The 22955-nt window shown below is 41.7% G+C and overlaps 2 protein-coding genes across 3 annotated transcripts in view; both read right to left on the reverse strand.

The window, feature by feature from the left end:
- The window catches only part of LOC310721180 (craniofacial development protein 2-like), a 437392-nt gene that overhangs the window by 194428 nt on the left and 220009 nt on the right, over nucleotides 1–22955 (reverse strand). The window lies entirely within an intron of this gene.
- fbxw7 (F-box and WD repeat domain containing 7) overlaps nucleotides 1–22955 on the reverse strand; it is a 145779-nt gene that overhangs the window by 32644 nt on the left and 90180 nt on the right. The gene's annotated exons all lie outside the window — the stretch shown is intronic.

Below are 22955 nucleotides of genomic sequence, written 5' to 3' on the forward strand. Positions count from 1 at the left end.
ATAAAGCCAAAGAAAGAGGTGAAAAAATTAAGAAATAAAAACCCAGAAAAGTTGCTCTTCTCAGTCCAGTCTCTCTCACCTAGTCCAATGTCTGTCGATCCAGTCTCTCTTGCCATACTCTCGTCCCTCTCACCCTTTCAGTCCAATCTATATTCCAAAATGGAATAAATTCATAATTTTCCTCAAAGTTCTACAAACAAAACCCCATAATGACAACGTGAAAGAAGTTTGTTAAAAATCATTGCAAATGTGAAATGTGAAAAATGTGGAAGACAGCCTTCGCTCAATACTTTTTTGAAGCACAGTTGGCACCAATTACAGCCTCGTCTGTTTGAGTTTGATGCTACAAGCTTGGCACAACTATTTTTGAGCAGTTTCTCCCATTCTTCTTTGTAGAACCTCTCAAACTCCTTCAGGTTGGATTGGGGATTGTTGGTGCACAGCTCTTTTTTCAGATCTCTCCAGAGGTGTTCAATCAGGTTCTGGGCTCTGACACGACTTTGTCATCTCAGCTGTGTGCCGAGGGTCGTTGTCCTGTTGGAAGATTAACCTGTCGCCCCAGTCTGAGGTCCAGAGCGCTCTGGAGCAGGTTTTCAGGAGCCTTTTGGCAAACTCCAGGTGGGCAATCATGTGCCTTTTTACTGAGGAGTGGTTTCCATCTGTCTACCATACAGGCCTGATTGGTGGAGTGCTCGTTCAGAGTGACCATCAGGTTCTTGGTCACCTTCCTGACTAATGGCCTTCTCCCTAATCGCTCAGTTTAGCTGGGTGGCTCGGCTCTAGGAAGAGTCCTGGTGTTTCCAAACTTCTTCCATTTACGGATAATGGAGTTTCTGTATCCTTCCCCAGATTTGTGCCTTAATACAATTCTGTCTCTGAGGTCTACAGACAATTCCTTGGACTTCATGGTTTGGTTTGTGCGCTGACATGCACTGTTAACTGTGGGACCTCATATAGACACACGTGTGCCTTTCCAAATCATGTCCAGTCAACTAAATTTCCCCACAGGTGGACTCCAATCAAATTGTAGAAACATATAAAAGCTGTGAATACTTATGTACATTGACGTTTTTTATTTGTAAAAAATCTGGAAAATTTTAAACACACTTCTTTCACGATTATGGGATTTTGTTTGTAGAATTTTGAGGAAATTGATGAATTTAATCCATTTTGGAATGAGGCTGTAACATAAAATGTGAAAAAAGAGAAGCTATTTTTATTGTCCACAGTGCACTTCACTGTCTGAACTGATTATCTGATCATCCAGGCAGCACCAAGTCTTCCTTTAGAACCACCTGCTTTTGAGGGGAAAAAAGTGTGTGTGTGTGTGTGTGTGTGTGTGTGTGTGTGTGTTCAGACAGCACAGACGGAACGTTTCTCACATGCCTTGCATTCCAATCCGCTGTGTAAAGTTTAGCCAGGGTTTTTGTCCTTAGAGGCGAGAGAAAAGGCTCCCCACACACACACACACACACACACACACACACACCCTTCTATAGGGGCCCCCCTGACCCACACACCAACATTCGTTTAGCCGTTGCCATAGTAATGGATGAAAGGGGAGAAAAACAGTAAAAAAAAAAAAAAAAAAACCTGAAGAGACTCAAACCTGTAGTCATCCCTCAAAAATGTAATTAACATTCTTGTTTTTTTATACACCTCATTATTCCAACTTGGTCAGTCGAGCTGTGAGTGAAAAGAACTGTCACACACACACACACACACACACACACACACACACACACACACACACACACACACACACACACACACACACACACAGAATAAAGAGAAATGTCCGATTCATAGTAGTGCTGAGATTATATACTCATTATATACAATATAGACAAAAGTTCGTGGACACCTGAGCTTTATGTTCCACAAGATTTTGGACTGAGATTTTGTGCTCATTCAGCTATAAGGGTGTTAGTCAAGTCAGGTACTGATGTAGGTGAAGCGAGGGGGCCTGGTGCTCACGTTCATCCCAAAAGAGTGCAATAGGATTGAGGTCAGAGCTCTACAGTGGGAGAGCTTCTTCCACTCCAAACTAAGGCAGATCTCCATGTAGCTGGCTTTGTGAACAGGAGCATTATCATGCTGGAACAGGTTTGGCTCTCCTAAAGGGAAAATTACCCTCTGCCACATCCGAAGACGTCCTAAACAACTGTGTGCCTCCAAATTTGTGCTAACAATTCGGTGAAGAACCACACATGGCTGGAGTAGTCAGGAGCCTTGATACTTTTTGTCCAAATAGCGAATTAACAAACCACAAGTGGTGTTAAGGTTGTGTGGTTTGGAACACAGCCACAGTGGACTGATTGAGAGGTGTTCATATGGTCTACATAATATATAGGGAGTGTCGTTTAAGACAAGACCACAAAGAACTGATGAGTTATGGAGATGGTTGGTTCTTTGCATTAGGGATATATAGAGAAACGACAGAGAACGAGTGTGTGTGAGTGTGTGCAGGTGTGTATATGGGTGGGTGGGTGTGTGGCCTGAAGGTCTGTTTCAACATGCTGGTGGAATAAACCATGTGAGTGTGTGTGTGTGTGTGTGTGTGTGTGTGTGTGTGTGTGTGTGTGTGTATATATTGCTGTGGCCTCAGGGCTGTATGGGAAACACTTATTTAAGCTCCTGTACCTGTTAGCTCATGAATCAGAAACACTGCAGAGCAAAAAAACGGCACTGTTAATGTTTCTCACACTTCTATACACACACACACACACACACACACACACACACACACACACACACACACACACACACACACACACACACACACACTTCAGAACTGTTAGGTTTCAAAGTCGAAACAGCAACTGACCAATCAGCAGCTTTTTGCCAACATTACACACATTCTTTTTTCCATTTCTTTCACTCCATTTTTTCTTTTTTACACACCAGTCCACTTGCTATCTCTGTTCTCTTGCGCTCTTTTCTTTCCTTCATTCGAGCTCTTTCAGCTTGATCGCACAAATTCCCATATCTATTTGTTCTCAGAGCGAACAGGGACACATTATTCCTTCACTATTTCGACATTTATATCCTTCGTTTCTTATTCCTCTTCTCTCCCCCAATTCCTCTTTTGTTGCTCTCATTCATTTGCCTTCGAACTTTTGCTATCTCAAGGTCGTAAAAAAAAAAAAAATTCTTCCAGCACACCATGTCTTTATCTTTCGTGCACACTTAGTCGTTCAGTGTTATCGGAGTAAATTCTTTATTTATTCATCCTTTCAGTGTATTCATCCCTCTCAGAGAAATGGACACAGTATTCCTTTTACATTTACTCCATTCCTTTTTCCCCCTTTTCTCCCTTTCAGGAAATGACTGGGCCTCGTCTAACTCATTCATTTCTAACGTCTAATTCATTTCAAATTAACAAATTCAACTGAAACACACACACACTATAATAAAGGTAAGATTTACGTCGTCATAAAAGTTAACTATGTGATGCGTCGGTTTAAAAAATGTGTGCACAGGATACAAGAAGTTGGCATTTGTACTACTATGCGTTGTTTTTTTTAACATTCTTGCATCGATAAATAAAACACTGGTTTATATATGATTATTAGTAGATGCGCAATACTTTTATTATTTAGAAAGAGACCACTGCTGCTACGCGAATATGACGCGTTACGACACTACGGAGACGGAGGCGTGTCCTGGGAGTCAAATAGAATACAGATTAACATGGCAGAGGTAGAGCTGTGTCTTCCTGGAGACAGAACAGGAGTAATGCGTTAGAAGTCAGAAGTCCCTAAACACACCCTCAGGTACTATACATTCAATTGGCCTGTAATTTACACAAGCTGATCTAGTTGTGTTTATTTACTGTAATATGTTCATCGATAAATACAACTGAGAGACTAATTAGCGACCCAATACCTGCTTAACGACGCTGTGTAACCGCTAACCCCCCCCCCCCAAAGAAAAAAGCCCAGTAGTCCTCAAAATGAGGCTGAAACCGAGTGGAGGACACGAGTGAGTGAGTGAAGTGCAGTAAGCAGCACATGTTTTACAGAGGAAGTGTTAAAGCGCTGAATGGCCCAGGAGAGCGATATAAATCAGCTCGGAGGAAGCGGAAACACTTAATGACCCGTCGCTGACCTGAGCAAAGAAATCACACACACACAAATGCAGAACATCAAACGTTGAGGAGCTCGACTCCTGACCTTCACTGAAACGACACAAGATGTGCTGCTTAAAAGAAGAAAAAAAAAAACACCAGTGGAGAGGAACACATCTAAACTGCTTCGGATGCATCTCAACTTGCAAGCATGTGTGTGGGAATGAGAGAGAGACAGAAAGAGAGACACACAAAGAAGAAAGAAAGAGCGAGAAAAACCATCCCTGTCTCTGTTCCCTCGGCCGTATTGCTGCATTGTTAGCAGAGCTGAAGCACTGTAATTTTGCGCCTATTTTTATCCGGTAGTGGAGCTGCACTGCCTTTTCCTACTGAGTGTGTGGGAGTGTGGGGTGTGTGTGTGTAAGAGAGAGAGAAAGAGAGAGAGAGAGAGAGAGACCCTCTGCAGCTCCTGCACTGTGTACAGTGTGGTGGAGCAGAGGGAGCAGACGGTGTTGGAAAGGTCAGCGTTTAATAAGATGTGTGGTGATGAGAGACGGGACGGGCAGCCATGTTCGAACACTTCGATAGCGAACACACACGTACACACACACACAGAGAAAAATGTGTGCTGGAACAAGAATACGTCTCAGCTCGTGAAGAGGGTCGTTCAAGAATGATTCGTTCATTTCGAATGACGCTTTAATGTGACTCGGAAAGACGAGTCGTCTCCGAGAGCGATTCGTTCATCTTCTACTGGACGCACGTGAGCAAAGAGTCGCAAAATCTCCGTCTTATGTAGAGGAAACAGAATTGAGTGGTTTACCGCTTGACTCTTCTAGTCGGAGTCGTTCGTTCTTTAATCACGTGACTCCCATATACGTGATGAGAGTGATTAAAGGAATGAAACTAAATAAATGACTCGAAAAAAGATTCAAAGAATCAAGTGATCTGATCTTTCCATCACTACTTTCTACCTGTTATTGGAATAAACAGTTCTTGGAATGAGTTCTCTCCACTGACATGGAAATGTGTGTGTGTGTGTGTGTGTGTGTGTGTGTGTGTGTGTGTGTGTGTGTGTGTGTGAGAGAGAGAGAACATGTTCAGACATGTCCGAGTCATCCATGTCGTTCTTTCAGAGAGTCTCTCTCACACACACACACACACACACACACACCCACACACACACCAGACTGACTGGTTGAAACCCGATTCGGGCAGTAAAAATGGAAGTGACATCTCTGACATCTTTTATCACAGGTAAAGATAGTGAAGCAGTTAGGCTGCCTACGTAGGGCACTTAGTTGCTCTTATATGCACTTCTTTTAAGTAAAGACACTGTGTAAGGGGGGAAAATGCACTTTTTAGTTCACTTTGAATTCCCTTCATAAGAAAGGGAGTCTATGTAAAAGGTATTTTTTGTTTATTTTGGCGTCAGAAAATTTGCCGACTCGGGTTCCCTTTGGAATGAAGGGAGCTTGAGTGCCTAGGTAGGCTGCATTGATTTGGACTGTTTTAAGACTTGGGATGGGCACTTTTTCTTTTAGGTTTGTTTGTGTTCTCAGTGTGGTTGAGAAAGCCTGGGAAGAGAACTGTTTTGTTTTTTTTGGTACAAAACATTGTGTTCCCTTTTGGGCAAGGCGGCCAAATTAAGGCACTTTTTTTTTCCCTTCCTCACGGGAATTTTGCAGTCCGGGTCCTGTTTGCGTTTAAATTAGGGGGTCTAGGTGGGATAAACTGCAAATCCGGGTGGCATTTCCTTTTGAGGTTCCTGCTTGCTTCGGATTGTGTTCCATTCGGGTAGTGTTCGGTTTAAGCTGTGTTCCATCTGGTATGAAACCGTAGAGAGATTTGGGGTTTTTTTTTTTTTTTGGGATGAGGCTGCCTTGGGAGGTAGGGATCATTTCTGTGTGGTAAGAGTTCACACATCAGAGTCTCAGGAAAGTTTCTTCAAATTGGAATTGTCAAAGGATAAATAGTTAAGAGGCATTTGTTTACTTTGGGATTTTGCAGAGTAGAAATCTACCCAGGATAAAGGTAGTTATTTTTCTCTCTCCCCCGTTTGGAATGAAGCCGTAATTCATTGCTTGGTTTGAAGTGAGTTTGTAAATGGGTGTATTAAGGGAACGTCGCATGTACGTGGTGCTGGGGGTCTTCTGATGTTGCCTAGGAAGTAAACGCTTCACTGGATTTTGTTCATTTTGTGCAGGGCTGGCTACGAGGGAGGGTCCTGGTTTAATTATGATTTGAACTCGTTTGAGGTGAGGCCGCCTACGCAGTGTAGGGGAATTTCATCGCATACAACAGAAGACTTCTTAGGCAGCTTTATTGCGTTTTTTTTTCAAATCCATGATATAAACAATGATGTGTTTAGTTTTTCTGTTAGCCCCTGTTTCTGTGGAACATCTTGTAGAAAAATAACATGATGACTCACCAGAAGAGTGAGAGACAAACACACACACACACTCACACTCATTCATTCTGCTTCATCACAATCATCACCATATCCAATTCACATCTAATAAACCTACAGTCATGGGCTGTGTCTCAAACAACCAGACTATACTCTACTCGGTGTCTCAGCGCTCCGCCTGCAGTACGTGCGATCCGACTAGCTAGAAACACATTGCCGGATTTCAGGAAAGACTGATAAATAAAAAACAGACGTCGAAGAAAAAAAAAAAAAAAAAGAGAGAGAGAGAGTGGAGTGGAGCTGATGTAATACAACCGCAATGAGGAATTCAGAGAAGAGTTTAAAGATTTGGCTCGGATCCCCACGCTAGGACTTAAAACGCATTTGCTACGCAGCAATTTAGACGATTAGTATGCAAAACAGTCGCAGCGCTTCGATACCTCGTCTTTTATTAGGGAGTTTTAAATAGGTAACTTTGGCGTTCTTTGTAATTGCGGCCAAGCGACACAAAAGAGCTTTACAAGATGAATGCGATTTAATTTAGCTTGAATTTTTTTCCCTGTTCCAGCACGAGAATGCCCCTGTGCACAAAGCAGCTCCATGAAGATGCACTTTACAGTGGGTTGGAATGGAAGATCATGAGGTCAGGTTTTACTTTATAGTTTACAGTGGAGCTTTCTAAGGAGTGTATATTTAGCCATTTTGTTTAAATGATCAGTTGGAATAGATATTAATTTATTGTATATAGATTTTTTTTTTATTCGTCACTTTAGCCACACTTTACGGCCAAAAGTATTGGGGCACACCACTTTTCCGTATGCCTCTTTCCCAAACTGTTGCAACAAATTTGGAGGCACCCAATTGTATATGATGTCTTTGGATGCTGCAGCATCAGATTTTCCTTTCACTTGAACTTGTTCAAGCATGACGATGCCCCTGTACACAAAACCAGGTACATGAAGATCTGCATTACATGGGTTGGAGTGGAAGATCTGCTATAGAGCTCTGACCTCAACCCTCTTATTGAACACCTTTTGGGATGAATGTGAACAATGACTGCACTCCAGACCTCCTCACCTCACCTACGTCAGGACCTGACTGGTGTCTGAATGAACACAAATCTCCACAAAATCTAGTAGAAGTGTGCAGGTTTTTATAAGAGCAACTGTGAAACACGATGTTCAAAAAGCACAATCTTATGGTCGGGTGTCCAAAAACTTTTGCACTTAATGGATTTCTGCACTCAAATAGTACAATTTCCGTTGCATTTCCCGTATTGTTTTAAGTATCATAGTAATGCCTGCTCATTGGCTAACGACGTGATCGTGTCTAATAAAGAAATAAAGAAATCATAGGCTCCGCCCCTTGATTATTTAGGAGAAACGTTCAAACAGCAACTGGTTTGACACACACTAACCCTTCTAAAATAACTCTCATGAAAGTGTGTGTGTGTGTGTGTGTGTGTGTGTGTGTGTGTGTGTGTGTGTGTGTGTGTGTATGTATGTGTGAAGGGGACAGAGGTTGTTAACGTTTAATAATTCAACACTTGAATTCGTCCTCACTTCCTGCCTCGAGGCAACAAAATGTCCCACTGCTGCAGCGCACGAATCCAGGAAACATGTGACACGATAACATCTGAAAATGGACCGAGAACCTGAGGGTGGAGCCTAAAACTGCCTGCCATTGTAGTACTCTAGTGAGCATTTAACCAAAAAAATACATAAAGTAATAGGGGAGGGGTGTAAAAAGGGGTATGTCTTTCAGTCCCTCTTGTCCAAGGAGTGTGGAATTATTCATGAGCACTTAACTCCTGTAGCAGTTATATATTATTGATGGGGGACAGATTGGTCCTTTTAAATAATACAGACGTTTCGCGTGATTCCCTCAGCGCCCGTGTTTAGAGGTGGGACGTCTTGAACTTGAGCTACTTTGAAAATCTTATTTGAATCCGCACCCTGGCCGTGACAAGATGTTCGGAGCCGATTGGCCTGAAAGGTGGCGATTTTCGATAGCTAAATACGTGACCGTTTCTATAGTAATAAAACCGTCGTTTAAGATTCGTGCGGATAATCTCCTGTATGAACATTTTCATTTGGGAATACATTAGGGAATTTTATTTGTGGAAGCAGACTAAAGTATCAGTCATGTCAAAAAAATAAATAAATTGTATTTTTAAAAGATTTTTTTATGTTGACGGAGGACAATTATTCAAATTCACAGCACATCGATGTTGAATACGCTCGATCGTTTCCATAGCAACAGCTCGCTCTCACAGGATTTGTAAAGCGATAAAAAAAACTTGTATTTCTTGCTATAGGTTTTTTTTTTTTTTGGAGATTGGTGTCAAGATTATGTCATGGCAAACATGTTTACAAATACCCTATAGCATGACTTTTTTTTTTTTGTGGTTGATGAACCCTTTGTAGCTGCTATAACGTAAGTGGATCTAACTTGTGAAAGTTGTAGTATTTTTGATTCCATGATTCTCAAACACTATATTGAGCCTGTACTTGAACAGCAAAACAGCTGCATCCCCCCCCCCCCCCACACACACACACACACACGATTAGGTATGCTGATGAAGGATGAAGGCTGAAGCGAGCTCTCAGTGTACTCAGTCTCTGAAACACACCCTGATCTCCATGCCTGATGTGCTAAGACACTGCAGCTGCTGCTCCTGGAACAGGTTCCAAACGTCTCTCTTGCTTCTCACAAACATTCGCCTGGTCTATGAACCTTCAGCTTTCCGATATCTCCCCTTTAATACCCCGATATTATTCTCATCACAGTCCAACATCGAATCAACGCCAAGATAGTGTCCTTTACGTCTAGTGTCTTCTTTCCCGAACACCACAAACTTTCACTAATGACAGCCACGCTGAGCTGCGCCTCATATCTTCCATAATTAGCGACTTTGATCAACCTAATGTCTGTTTATCTTTTTCAGCTCACAAGTGTAGATTGCGGCTGCGTCCCCTTATGTGATATTATTTAAGATGATTGCGAGCTGATTCATTCTCACTTTCCATTAGAAAGATTTAAACCAGTATGATAATGAATAGGAACTGGTGAGAATCAACCCCGGAGGATCAGCCCAAAGATCCATCAAGTTACTGAGCAACTCAAAAACATTGAGGAAGGATTTGGACTGTAATTATCATCAACAGTCTGCTACAATCACTGCGCACCTTCACAATGATTAACTGTCATGAATGGACATTCGGTGCAACTCAGATGAGGACGGGTTTCCTTTTGAGTCTGGTTCCTCTCGAGGTTTCCTCATGTCATCTCAGGGAGTTTTTCCCTTACCACTGGCTCAATCTTTGGGGACAAACTTACAGTTATAGGGAACACAATTATACCGCAGGCACTAGACTTAGAAACTCTTTAATATAACCTTATTACCGTGAATCTGAAACGGAATTGAAATCGAACAACAGTGCAGTGACGAGAAAAACATGTGGGTGGTAAGACTGTTCACACAACCAGTGGCGTTATTAACATCAACATTAACATCACTATATTAGTATATTACAACAGATGATCCCAGAGCTGCGATGGATCGACTTATGATTTTTCTTAAGATGATGCTGATTAGAATTCTAATTTCTTTTAAAGAAATTCTAAGTTTCGCAGCAGCGTATGCTACGTCCTCCAGGCGCTGCCACGTGCATATATACTTATACAGCGAAACCTCGATACTCTTGACTCTTCATTTGGATAAGTGCACCTCGCAAAAAATCGAGAGAAGCCGCGAGCGGCTCGAAAGTTCAGAGAGACATTTCAAAACTACTTTGTACTAATAAATTACATAAATGTTTGGAAAACTATTTTATTATTGTATTATTCATTATTGAGTTTACAGTACAGATCATGTACAATTCCCATCAAATTGCTCTGTAGTTTATACGATACAGTAGTGTAAATTGCTTCAATGATTAAAAATGACAGTATACCATACTGATCACCTTTCTCCAGGACTCCTGGGTAGGCTAGGCCATGTTTTCAATTTGGGCTCCATGTCCATCGTAAGTCAGGGACTATACATTTTATGTGTTCTAGTTTGGGTCAGTCGAGGCCATACGAGACCTCTGAACAAAACATCAGGAGAAAGTCTGGCATAGTGTGAATACAGCACATATGCCCAAAATAGGATCTAAATAAAATGCAGTCGTTTAACCTAACATGAGCTTACGGGACCAGCAAAAATCCCAGAACCGTGTTCAACATCAAATCCGGCTAATGGAACATGATTGAGGGAACGATGTTTTAAAGCAATTTAAAGCAATCAGCATTGAACCCATTCACTTCCTGCAAACGGAAAGTCCAAGTGCAAGTGGCATGGCTATGACTTCTGCTGTAAAATCTTATTCATAGATTTCAAAAGGGGACGATTAGGGTGGGGATAATGTTCATTAAAAGGTGATGGTTTTAATAAAAGCAAAAAGACCCGACGCTAGTGCTAGTTTGATGGATCTCTCATTTGCAGGATCCGCAATACACCTTTTGACTGATATCTAGTTTGTAGGGTTTTTTTGCCATATTTGGCAACTCTTCGGTGTCATGGTAGTGTCTGGAGATCTTATTATATGCGATATGCACTAATTGTGGTGGTATTAAAATGTTTTCTAGTCTAGTCTAGTTATGTAACACGCCAACAGATGGCAGCACTGGTCACGCACATGACTTTATGACTTCCTGTTCTTAAACCTGCCCATTTTCCTTTTTTCCTGTTTAAGAAAGCAAATAATATCATCCTGCACCCTTCGAGCGTTTTGAGCAGCCGTTCCTGCTTTTCAATAAGTAAATCAACCAATATGTTAATCAAATTAGGTCACAAAATGCTCTCCATGTCCATGAACAAAAAGCTTTACAGATGTTCGAAAGCAGCTGGATCGAGTGCACCTTGAATACGTAACTGCGTAACCGACTACAGAAACGCATAAATCCCCAAAAAATTCTTAATGAAATTAAAAAAAACGAATGATTTTACTGGTATTTAAATTGATTGCGCTTCTTTCAGGTAGAATTCGCAATCTCCTGGGAAACTTTTTACTCAAAATAATGTCCTATAAAGCTGTGTGTGCTTTTGTTGTGGAGTTAAAAGTGCACCATGCTCAGTGTGTTTAAGTTAAACGGGGCCATAATTACGAGACGGTGAAAAAAAGAAAAAAAAAAAAACGACAACAAGCAAATGAAAGAGAAGGAGAAAAGAAAAACAGCGAAGGATGGATGAGAGGAAGCAGGTAAGTGAAATTAGAATGGAAAGGGGGGCGGGGGTTTGTTTGTGAGCGAGAGAGAATAAGACACGACTGCTACAATTACAGTCATTTATCCAGATGAGGAGTCTCAGAGCTTGTCCGATCCGCAAGCAGAAACAGACGAATAAAAATCCCTGTGACGGACTGCTGAGTAACCAGACAAGACACGGAAAATCTCTTGATGGAAATGGAAATAAATGGTTGGGTTTTGAAATGGGTGGAAATGTTTTTAAGAGCAACGGGATGGCGAGCATTAGGAGGGGACTGAAACACATCTGACCACATATTTTCCAAAAACACTGTTCCGAATTCTTTTGCGCGTCCAAATAGTACACTGAATCTGTTGGTTCAATAGCTAGCTAAGAACTCCCATATACGCCATGCACTGCATTACACAGGAAAAACAGAATTGAGTAGTTCATAAGAGTCCTCTGGTCTAAGTCGTTCGTTCTTTTGTCACGTGACTCAGTTTTTTCCGTGTGCGCTTATTCGCTAAGATGAACAGTCAATCGAATTCTCTTGATCCTGCCGATGAGCTCCGCTGCCGATTCGACGTTCGGGTTGAAAGAAAAGAAAAAAAAAACAACCGATGCCGGCATTTCGTGACGAAGCCAAAGCCCAAAGGAAAAAAACCATTTCGGTCGAGACAAATCGAGACAATTCACGTTCTTCTCTTCAAAAAGGGAAAACTTATCCTGTGTAAATTCAAACCCAATAGTACAGAAACCATTACAACTTTGGTAGCTCAGTTAAAACTAACCTTATGTAATTCCCTTACTAGATTTGTTCAAGCAAACTAATACTAGATAAACTAAACTAGATTAATTACATCCAAGAGCTAAAGCATCTGTCCCATTTGTACACACCGATCTAATGAGAATGAATAAAACTTCAGATGTTTCCAGACTTTTGGTCCATATGTCTTCCCAATAATAAAAGTCATCAGTCTGGCGATTAGAATAATGATGTGTATAAAACTGCACGGTGTTTGTTGGAGGCTGCAGGCTATGTGTGTTAACCTACAAGCTTTAAACAGATGCCAGTGATTCACAAGCTGCACCCATCAGTAACCCGCTGGGCCACTCCTCATCTCAGAAAAGGTTCTTTGCCGATGCACACGAAGGCAGCCTGCGAAGTCTGCAGGGAGTGTTACTGCTGGAGCAGCTGTATGGAAATGAGGAAAGCGGCGCCGCCTGCGCAGTCAGACGGCCCGCAAAGGAAGAGTTCCGAAACAAGGCCCTCTTCTCAGCAGCCTCGTTCCATGAGCTTGGCATATTAACCATTCAGGAAACAAATAAGACCTCCAAATGAGCGGGACCTCTCGAAATGGGAAAAAAACAGGGATGGACGAGAAAATCTGAGATCTCTGAGAGAATCAGGTTCATTTACTCAAGCACATGCTAATAACACGGTATACACCAAAACATCTCACATTTCTGTTAGAGATGCTCTTCGACTGATATCAGCTTAACAAAGATGGGGAATGGGTTGAAGTTAAATCATGCTCAATTTCATTAGGACTATATACTAGCGCAGGGTTTCCCAAAGTGCAGCCCCACATTTGGAACGACCCTCTGAACAATGCCAAAGACATATTTTGAAAATGTATTATTTTACATGTATGTTTTACTTAAATCATATCTGTATTTGATGATGAAGGTCGGCTTTCGAACTACACGCTGCACGGAGAGTGCTACATTATATTCATTATTAATGAAGTATATAAAATAATTTTCATTACTTAATAATTTCATATTTATTTCCTTTAGCACATTTTTATTTAATTTTTTTGTAATAAAGTTCAGTATAATTTTACATGGAGTGAAAAAAAAATGTTTTTGTTTATCCAGTATCCATTTTGAAAAACTATTGGTTGACTAATCTGGTATCGCCAAGTACGATCCAAATCGGTATAATCGGTCGACCTCTAGTTAAAAGTAAATGTTTTGATTTCAATAGCAATAAATATGAAAAGAAAAGGTCATTATGATAACAATAATCTCTTGATATCTAATGCTCATTTCCTTGTAATAAACTAATCTAGCATTAGAAGGTATAATAAAATAATTTCAAATTATATATGAAGAAAGGAAAAATTATGTGGCCCTCACAGAAAAGATTTTAGGGAACGGTTCTAACCGCAAAAAACTTTTATTGAAGAATCTGTGACTGGGGAAAAATCCGACTTCCACAGGGAACCTTCCGCTGGCGGCCACAGGGAACCTTCTACCGCAAGCAACTGGAAAGATTTCATTGCCTGCCACGGCAAAACCCTTCCTTTCATTGACTACCATTAGGAATGTTCCATTGGCGACCGCTGAGAGAACGTGCTCCTGCCGCTGACCTGCTACCAGGAAACTTTTAGCGACTACCGCTGGCGAAACTCCTGACACGGGAAGAAAAAAATCCAGCGAGAGAACCTTCCATTGAGAACCCTGCACCACCTTCAACTAGCAAACTCAATTTTTGATGCTAGACATATCGTTAGGGAGCTTAAGGAAGGATTTTAAAGAGATATGTTCTCCAATCTTTACTGTCCCTTCCTCGCTTCCCTCAGCGGGGGTGGCAAAAGCAGCCCTGATGACCTCCTTCCCAGCCTCCTGGTTGCTTGGCAACACTGAGAGGGTTGAATGGCCAGAGGGATGCAGAGGCATATCTGTGGCCTGATGCTGTGAATCTGGAGGGACTTCTTTACTGCACATTTGGTCGAAATCTCCAAAAGAACTAGTATCATGGTTAAAAAGAGAGAGCTAGATTTATCAGTTTAAGTTGAACATAGGATTTCTTTCTTACGTCTTCTGTTCGGATGCTGCTGATTTGTCCATCTGTGTTATTCCATTTGCAACATGAGGCTTATTTTATGAGGCGGAGATGCAACTGGTTGGTGTAGTGTCTTGCCGTGTAGAGCGATAGAGAGAACACGAAAAAGTCTTCCATTTATAATTTATCAACCGATACCTATTCAAGCTGCCTAGATAATGTTCATATTTTCTCCTCATAATCAGACTGTGCAGCCATCCAGCTTTCGCTCGCTCCATATGTTTAGATATTAGCCAACACTGGATGTCGGGATGTGGGTTAATTACTATTCTAGGAATGTAGTTTCACAAAACAACCACAGTTTTTTTTTGGTCGGTTTACGATCCAGACACATTTTAATATCCTGTGGCTTCTGAAAGCACAATAAAAGATGACACAGGCTAACACAATACAATTAAGAAGAATCAGAGCGTGAAGCGGGTCAAGAAGAGCGGAGCAAAGACGCAAACTTCAGAGACGAGAGTTTATTTGAAATGTGTCCAACACACGCTAACTCTCTTCAACTGCCTTCCCTAACTCTACCAGAGCTCGGAGACAAGGATGGAAAATTATATGCCGTTTTAAATCTGCATTAAGTGTTGTATTAGCATAAAAAAAATTATAATAATAATAAAAGAAAAAAATTCCACCACAATGCTGTGGAAAATTTGGCAAAACAATAAAGTTGTTTTGTCTATGTCTGTCTTCGAGTGTAAATAGAAACAACCTAATAAAAACTTTACAACTGTGGTGACCAGAAAAGCATCACAACGCACAAAACTTTCAGGCAAACAAGCCACAACGACTCAATTTTACAAGCTCCAACACTGGTGACTCCTTCCAGAAATGCTTAATAAATATTTAATTGCTTCAACAGATCAACAAGTATACATTAAGACTTACAGGGTGGCGTCAAAAGGTTTCGAGACTAGTTTCAAAACAGGCCAACAGATGGCAGCGCAAGGCTGTACGCGCAGTCACAGGGAGCACCAACCTTCCACGGTATTGCTGTGCAAACTATTTTAAAGAAGATTCTGCAAGTTAAATTGAGATGTTTGGGGGAAACTTTACAAGGTGATATCTAAAAGTTTGGAGACTAGCTCTGAGCATTAAAAAGTACTTTCTAATGTTCAGAGCCAGTCTCCAAACTTTTAGATATCACCTTGTAAAGTTTCCCCCAAACATCTCAATTTAACTTACAGAATCTTGGCAAATCGTCACTATGCGTTTCTACTACTAGTCGGCAGAGGAACTTTTTATTCGCTTTATTTTAACACTGCAGGTTTGGCATCAAATCAGTGGACCGTTCATCCATACTCTAGGGTAATTTTTCCAACCTCCGAAGGTTAAAACGTGTCTGTCTTTTGCTCTCCTCCCCCCACATCTTTTCGGCAAAACTCATCGTCACCAGCTCTCATTGAAAACAAGCGGTCTCCGATCATGGATCCTTCTGACCAATCAGCATGCGGAACCTGACAGCTCTTTGCTATACAATTGGAAAAGCCAGTCTGTAAAAAGAGCCTTCTGCTTCTTTTCCACTGTGGAGCTGAACGGTCCCGGGCATGCGGCGCAACCCGGAAGAATTCCAAATGCACGTTCTGGCACAAACACTCGACGGCACCATTTTAGCATGGCCTAGTGGTCCACAGTGCGTTTGTGGAGACTTGTGGAGGGTGTTAGCAAAATCATACTGATGTAGTTGAGGTGAGGAGGCCTGGAGTTCCATCGGTGTTCCAGTTCATCCCAAAGCTGTTTAGTAGGGTTGAGGTCAGAGCTCTAAAGCAGCTTACTAAAGATTTAAAACTGTAAACTGGAGCTGGTTTTGTGCACAGGGACATTGTCATGCTGGAACAGGTTTGGGTTTCCCGGTTCAACTGAACAACAATTGTTTCCAAATCCAACTTTGTGGTAACAGTGAAGGGGAAGAATTGCAAAGTCAGGTGTCCCAATTCTTTCTCTTCGCATTTTAGTCATTTTTTTTATTTGCTTTCTGTAAGATGTGTTCAGAGCTATTGAGCAGTTTAACCATTCTTAAGAGGGAAAAAGAAAACTCCGACTTGCATTGGGAGCAGAATACGGTCATTAGGTAGTAAAGCGGTTATTAGATCAGAGTCAGCAGAAAGCGTTTTTATTATGCTCATACTCATAAGTTAGATGTGCTTTATTGTACACCGCCTCAACACGTTGTTCGCTCACACACACACCCAGTAAAGACCAGAGCTGCCGTTACAAAGTGTCCTGCGCTTGCTTTATTACCGTCCCCTAACTTCCACAGCTACTAACATTGTAAAGATCAGAGGCGCTGAAACGCACTTGAGCGCTGTGTGAAAGCCAGAACACAAAGACATTAAAAGAAAGATCTGTCCTAGGAAGATATAGATTATTGTTAATGCAGGCACGATAAAAAGAACACGCACAATACGAACGTCTAGTGAAAACAAAACAAAAAAAGGCATGAAAGAATGGAGCCTGCATGAACATGCCATCTGAGAAAATTCCCACCACCTCTGGCCCGTGTACGACCTTCCGGATCTCACACCGGCGTACTTTAATCGTTTGGATGGTGAGCGAGCGTCGGTCCTGAAGATCATAAGCAATCTCCATGGTTGTTTACTTTACTGCAAAGATGGGCATGTCCTAGATGGAAAGAAGATCATTGTCGTTCCTTCTTGATTGGGGGATTTCATACCGCTTTTTATCGAGTCCCGTTAGAAAGCATGGAACAACGAAATAGCTTCCTTATCTCGTCGTTCTGAAAAAACGGTGCAAGGGAAATAAAACACGGCATTTGTTGGAAAAATTTCAACCCAACACTAATTCTCAAGTCTAACAAATTCAAAGTTTCACGGAAAGAGCAATCTGCATTTTTTTTGGAGAAGCCGTCCATATATCAGTGAATGGAGGACAATCAGGGACGCTGAAATTTGGGCGACCAGCCACGGGAGCTTGTGCTCTCCTCCGCCAAAGTGCTGAGACAATCAAAAACACAGCCATGCGGAGAAACACAAAGCCTGGTGCAGAGCTCTGAGCTAGTGTTTGCTCACTAATGAGAATCGGAGGGAGTGCAGTAGGAGGAGGAGGAGGAGGAGAAGGAGGCGTTTCCGAAACTACCACTGCCACCTTCTTCTTCTTCTTCGAGCGCCCCTTCATCCTCTGATCTCAAGCGATCGTGCGGTGCAGTTTAAAACGCTGAAACGCGTCTCTGGAGCTCGGCCCAAAAGTGCACTTTAATTAAAATGTGGCCTTCAGGTTTTTATATTTAAAAAATAAAAAATAAAATAAAAAAGTTGGTAAGTTTTGCGGTTATTAATTAAGCCGTGTAATTGCGTGGAAGGGGTTTTTACTGCGTTCCTACAATTAACCCACCTACATCAATTCCTTTTTTTTACTTTCACAACGCTGCAGGAATGGAGCTGGATGGGGTTTGTTTTTCCACAAACACAATGCTGTAAAGAGAGGGGAGAATGAAGAGGAGAAAAAAAAAAAAGGAAAAAAGTGTACAGTTCCTCCTTGAAGCTGCTGGCGTGGAACGGGGGAAATCGATGCCGCCGCGACATCATTTCATCCCCGTGAGAACAACTGGAGGGAGATTAAACGGCAGCGGCGGCGGGTGGGGGGGTTGGGTGGAGGTGGCATTGTTGTGGGGGAAAAAAACAAAGAGAGATCAAGACGGTGAACAGGGATCAGTAACGGAAACGAACATTTATCCGGGTTATGATTTGTCTGGGAGCGGATCCGGGCTTGCGGTTAGCGCGGCGTTAATTGAATAACGTATTAATATTTAGCTGGAATGATTATGATGACATTGTGTTTACTCGACAACACGTCGCACTTTCCTTCTTTATCAGCTGTTACTGTTTCACTCGGCCAGATGGTAACGTAGACCTGCCTCGGTGCGTTGGAACGGGATTGAGCGAGGGATTAAATCAGCATACGTTCATTACTGTTACGGTTTTCTATTGAAACAATGCACCAGTTTTTTTTTAGTTTTTTTTTACAAGAGAACGTACAAGCGTACACTGAACGCAGTGGCACTACACACACACACAGTCATTCGGATCCATTTGAAAACGGCGTTGTCTAAAATCTCTCCGGGTCCCCACTTTTCTTCCCCCAAAAGTTGCTCATCCGCGCTGGAACGTCCAAACGTCCCTGTACACCCGCGCCACGTCCGCCTGCCGTTTATTTAACTTACACCCAAACAGTTTCGAAGTGACAATAAGTTTAAGAGAGAACTCACCACTCTGTATGACCGTGGTGAGCAGAAAAGCATCTCCAATTCATTTAAACATGATCACATAGTTCAAGCCCCAAGCTTCATGTCCACAGGTGTTTAATAAACAGTATAATGAGGAAATAACGAGAGGGGGAAATGTTAGCATGTCGAAAGGTGAATTCGATTAGCCGATTAGCCGATTGGCCGGGTTTAAACATTCCATTCAACATTAAGTCCCCATATGCTATTATAACAATCTTCACTCTTCTGGGAAGATGTTCTACCACATTTTGTGGAGATTTTTTGTTCATTCAGCTACAAGGGTGTTTACTAAAGTCAGGTACTGATGGAGGTGAGGAGGTCTGGGGTGCAAGTCAGCGTCATCCCAAAGTTGTTTAGCAGGGTTCAGTAGGGTAGATCTTCCACTCCAAAACCATGTAAAGCAGATCTTCATGGAGTTTGCTTAGTGCACAGGGGTATTGTCATGCTGGAACGTGTTTGGGTCTCCAAGTTCAAGTGGAGGGAAAATTGAATGCACATCCAAAGACATAATTGTGTGCCTCCAAAATTATTATAACAGTTTGAAGAAAAGCTGGGTGTCCTAATACTTTTGGCCTACAGTGTACTAGTACACATGGTAATCGTTTAATCCTTTTCGCTCGAGTGCACGGTTTTCTAGTGGGTACTGAATCAACACCGTCTGAATCACTGTAAACCGAACGGGGTGAAAAATGCATGAAGATTCTTTCATCTCGCTAATGCTTTGTGAAACCACTCGCGCGCACACACACACACACACACACACAGCTCCTGTGGGTTATGCTAAATCCTTAGCAAATAGACGACAAGCGAGGAAGCACGGAATGTGCACAGTACAAACTTTATCTCTGTTTGTTTTACACATCACAATGCTCTGTAGTCATCTTTATGTCGCAGGCTAAACACACACACACACACACACACACACACACACACACACACACACACACACACACACCACCTATGATTACTGTAACTAACTATGGCTACACCCAGACCCAAATCACACCTGGACCTTTCCGTCAGGAGCCAAAGAGGGGAAAAAAAAGGGCCTATTTGACGCAATCCTAGGAATATGAGGAATTTTTTAAAAACACCTTTCCTTCCTACACACACACACACACACACACACACACACACCTTCCACCATTATGATTACCCAAATCACACCTGGACCTTTCCACCAGGAGCTAAAGAGGAAAGAGGAAGAGGAGAAAAAAAGTGTCTATTTGACACAATCCTAAGATTATGTGAAATTTCTTCTTTCTACACACACACACACACACACACACACACACACACAACATTGACACTTATCAGAGGTGGAAAGAGTACTAAAATATTCTACATAAGTAAAGTTATTTGAACTGAATTATTCTTAAGTACGAGTAAAGTTTCCCAAGTAAAAGAAAAACAGCGCTTTTTAAAAATGTATTTGGAGTAAAACTGACCCAGTTCCTTTTTTTTTTTTTTTTTTTTTTTTTTTAAGAGGGTTCTAGTCGGGTTTTCAAAAGGTTTAACAAAGTCAAAGTGAAGACGTTCTAAGACTTTTTAAAAGCTATTAATCGAATGAAATTTAAGGCTGATATCACGACATCAAAAACACAACCACACACAAATACGTTGTTAGCAACTGGCCTTAACCAAGTCCTAAATTCAATGTTTTTTTTTCCCCCTTAAACTTTCACGTCCCCAAGGTTTTCAGAAAATGTAATTCCGTTTTTACGTCTGTGGTACAATCCGAGGGATTCGCTTCAATAACAAAGCTAATTGGCTGTTGGTCTCATTTGTAGTGATAATACAGTGAATTATATTGGGACTTGCGAAAGAAGTCGCTTTCAGACGACTGTGGGTCACTCGTGTCGGTCTTTTCCGTCTCCATCATTCTGAGTTTTGCACGTCAGTGCATTAAATTCCAGGGTGCAATTTTTTTTATATACGTATATGATTTAAAAAGTTGTTAAGTCCAATACATCAAACAAAACGTGCAAAAGTTACAGATTTTAAACTACTTCAAAAAACTAGAAACTTCTCAATTACATTAACGCAAATAAACGTCTTTTGTTACTTTCCATCTCTGCTTCTAATACAGAACACTGAGGCACAGTTGTACTTTATTTTTTATTATTATTTAACACTGTCTTGTACTAACGAAGACGCACGAAAAAAGACTCAACGCATTGAATGAAATATAAAAAATTTATTTAAATAAATAAAAAAAAAAAAAAAAAAAAAAGAAGTGTCCCCTCAGATTCGTCAGGATCAAATAGACGACGAGCAAAAGCAGGAGTGGTGTGTGTGTGTGTGTGTGTCTTGTGTTTGTGTGTGTTCTTTATCAGATCACAGCCAGGTCTCGTCAAACTGAACCTGCGCTCCTCTGGAGGATTTTCTTTCACAAGGTTAAATCGCTCAAGGTGTGTTTACATTTGTGTGTGTGTGTGTGTGTGTGTGTGTGTGTGTGTGTGTGTGTGTGAGAAAAAGAAAAAGAGTGTAGGTCTTGTTTATTTGAAGATGAAAGGAAATGCCGGGGTCTGAAACGAACGCGGCGTCCATGCCGTCCTTTGAACAGCGGATGTATGAGCTACGAGTGTAATGCAGCGAACATGATGGAGAGTAGATTGCGTGTAATTTGCTCGTGCCGCGTGGCTAAGCAGTCACGTGCCAAACGCGCCTCGTCAGAGAGAGAGAGAGAGAGAGAGAGAGAGAGAGAGAGAGAGAGAGAGAGAGAGAGAGAGAGAGAGAGAGAGAGAGAGAGCTTAATTTCAATCACAGGTTTGCTTGCTTCCTCTGATACACACACTTAGGCCTGGAGGATGAGCGAGGCGTTACATTACACTGGAGCAAGAAAGCTGGAAGGAAAGAAAGCAAGCAAGAAACCGAAACAAAGAAAAGACAAAGCAAGAATGCAAAACAACAAAAGAAAAAAGCAAGAAAGAAAGAAAGAAAGAAAGAAAGACTAAGACAAAATGAAAAAAGAAAAAAAGAAAGAAAGAAAGAAAGAAAGAAAGAAAGAAAGAAAGAAAAAAAGAAAGAAAGAAAAAAGCAAGCAAGCAAGCAAAAAAGAAAGAAAGTCAGGTACTAATGTAGGTGAGCTGAGGAGGTCTGGGGTGCAGTCAGCGTTGAGGTCAGTGCTCTATAACAGACCATACAAGATCTTTCACTCCAACCCATGTAAAGCAGATCTTCATGGAGCTGGAGCTTTGTGCACAGGGGTATGCTGGGAAGGGTTTGGGGAAGAAGGTTGTCCAAAAATGTGTCCATGTAGTGTATGTATTTTGATGGAAGGACTCCAGTGTCAGCAGAGTAAGAATTTCTATTCAAAATCAAGTAAATGTAACCAGAGGATGTAAAACCGAGCTCAGTCCCTCGTATTTCTTACACGTGAAAGTTCTGCAGAATCCCAGGATTCTAGGATCGTCTATCGGGGCTCAGGTTAACGGCCGAACGCCGAGGTGGGACACGAGCACGCTAACGTGTACATTTGGTGTCGGATTTTTACCATTGGACAAAACGGTGGTGTGTGAACCCTGCAGTGGTGCCCAGAAGCTCCATATGCGACCGCTGTTTTGTTACGAGCGCAAGCGTAAACAGGCCGAGCCGGGAGATGAAAGAGCAGGAGAAAGTTACAGCGTGCTCTCGCCAGGTGCACGCTGAAGGATCGGCTCCTCAGAAGTGCGCACGTTATTAACGAAGAGCAGATGGTGGGACGGCGCTGTGCGGTCCGCGCTAACACATTAAAAGCAAACATCAGAGAAAAGGCTGGAATCACTCAATGCTACTTTGGGAGAGGAACGCCACCCGAGTCAATTTATTAGAGCTGTGCAATTACACCGTGCGCTAGTCAGGACGGATTATTTTTAGCTTCCTCAATGAAAACAGCAAGGTGAGCTGAAACTTGCTGAGGAGCTCGATTCTGATTGGTCTAATGGTATCTATTCATTTCTATTACAGTAGTGCTGTTCATTATATTAACATTCTAATACATTTCTATAGCAACACTTGCTTATGTGCCTTTTTTGAGAACATCTCATTCCACATTTAATCCCCCAAAAGATTTGAGTCTCCAGGGTTAATGTTATACTCCCACATCCAAAGACGTCTTATAAAATTATGTGTCTCAACCTTTGAGGTAAACGTTTGGGGAAACAGCACATATGGCTG

The sequence above is a fragment of the Silurus aristotelis genome (genome assembly GCF_946808225.1).
Source record: "Silurus aristotelis genome assembly, chromosome: 27".
In the NCBI taxonomy this organism is placed as follows: Eukaryota; Metazoa; Chordata; class Actinopteri; order Siluriformes; family Siluridae; genus Silurus; species Silurus aristotelis.